We start from the raw sequence: 2012 nt of genomic DNA, 5'->3' as shown, positions 1-2012 counted from the left end.
CCCCCTTCTACAAACTGTTTCTATTCTTGTAGACCCTTACAGGACCAACAAGTCTATTCAGAGTTAACTCAATAAATTTTAGAATTTTAACTAAGTCAAGATCACTCAAATTACTACCCCTTGAAAATAGCTAGACATAGATTAATTTGCTTATAACAAGAACACTTGATGAAAGAAAAAGGTGAAGTATATGTTCATATGCTTTGAATTGAAGAAAATTTGAAGTTCATGATTTCAAAGTTTATGAATAAGCCTGAAGAACTCATGTTCAAATTTCTAAACTAGTGACTTTAGAGTTTCGAGATAACTCTGAAGTACATGAGTTAAGAGTTTTGAACTTGGTTCGACTGTCTTCAAAAGTCTAAATTAGTGATTTTCAGAGTTTTAAGATTACAACGCAGATAAGAGTTCCAAGATAATTCAAACATTCAGAAATCTGAACCAGAGTCTTTTAGAGTTTCAAGGTGACTCTGGAAAGCAATAGTTAAGAATTCTAAGTTGTAAGAATTCAAATTTTCAAAAACCTGAACAAGAGTGTTTCAGAGTTTCAAGGTAACTCTGAAAAGCAATAGTTTAAGAATTAAGATTTCTGAATTGATGCAAAAATTCAAACATGCAGAAGTCTGAACTAGGGTGTTTCAGAGTTTCAAGAAGAACTCTGAAATACGATATTGAAGAATTCTAAATTTATGCAAGAATTCAAAAGTGTAGAAGTCTAAACTAGGGTCTTTAAGAGTTTACAAGATAACTCTGAAATGTGATAGTTAATAGTTTTGAATTTATGCAATAATTCAAACGTTTAGAAGTCTGAATTAGGGTCTTTCAAAGTTTTCAAGATAACTCTGAAATTAGATAGTTAAGTGTTCTAAAAGTAAGAATTCTAAGGAGCATGTCCAACTCTGAAGATCAAGAATTCAGATTTAACATTCCCGACTTGCTAACTAGAAAATTGAATATTTTCTCATCTAGAGGTTTAGTAAATAAGTCAGCAAGTTGTAAGTCTTTATGAACAAAATACATTTCAATTGATTTTTTTTCAACATGATCCTTTATGAATTGATACCTTATGTCTATATGTTTTGTCTTGGAGTGTTGGACAAGATTAGCAGTGATGGCTATGGCACTACTTAAGTCACAATAGATGGAAATTCTTGAATATGTATCCATAATCTCTTATTTGAGTCCTTATCCAAATGACTTGTGAACAACAGCTTGCTGCAACTACGTACTCAGCCTCTGCAGTTGATGTTAAAACACAATTTTGTTTCTTTAAAGTCTAACTATCTTGTCACCTAAAAATTGACTTGACGCTAAGGTGCTCTTTCTGTCCAATTTACAACCACCATAATCTGCATCTGTTAAGGCTGTTAAATCAAAACTAGAATCTTTAGGATACCAAAGGCCCAATGAAGGTGTTCCTTTAAGGTATCTTAAGATTCTTTTTACATCCATGAGGTGGGATTATTTTGTATTTTCTTGATATCTTGCACAAAAGCATGTGGCAAACATTATGTCTGGTCTACTAGCAGTTAAGTATAACAAAGATCCAATCATACCACTGTAAATTTTTTGATCAACAAACTTTCCATTTACGTCTGCATCAATTCTTGTTCCAGTGGCCATTGGATTTTTTAATGTAGCACAATCATACATATTAAATTTCTTAAGATATCATTTACATACTTAGTTTGACTTATGAATATTCCTTTGGGTGTTTGCTTAATCTGAAGTCCCAAAAAGAAGTTTAGTTCACCATCATACTCATTTCAAACTTAGTTTGCATTATGTCTAAAAAGGTCTTACAAAATTTAGGATTAGTAGAACCAAAGATTATGTCATCCACATAAACCTGTAGTAAGATCAAATTCTCACCTTGTTTCCTTAAGAATAGAGTAATATCAATCGAACCTTTCATGAAACCATATTTAAGAAGGAACTCAGAAAGAGTTTCATACCAAGCTCTAGGAGCCTGTTTGAGCCCATACAAGGCTTTGTCTAACACATAGACATGA

Source organism: Cynara cardunculus (genome assembly GCF_001531365.2).
Source record: "Cynara cardunculus var. scolymus isolate 2C chromosome LG 2, CcrdV1, whole genome shotgun sequence".
NCBI classification, from domain to species: domain Eukaryota; kingdom Viridiplantae; phylum Streptophyta; class Magnoliopsida; order Asterales; family Asteraceae; genus Cynara; species Cynara cardunculus.
The sequence above is the reverse complement of the archived record's forward strand: the minus strand, read 5'-3'. Positions refer to the sequence as shown.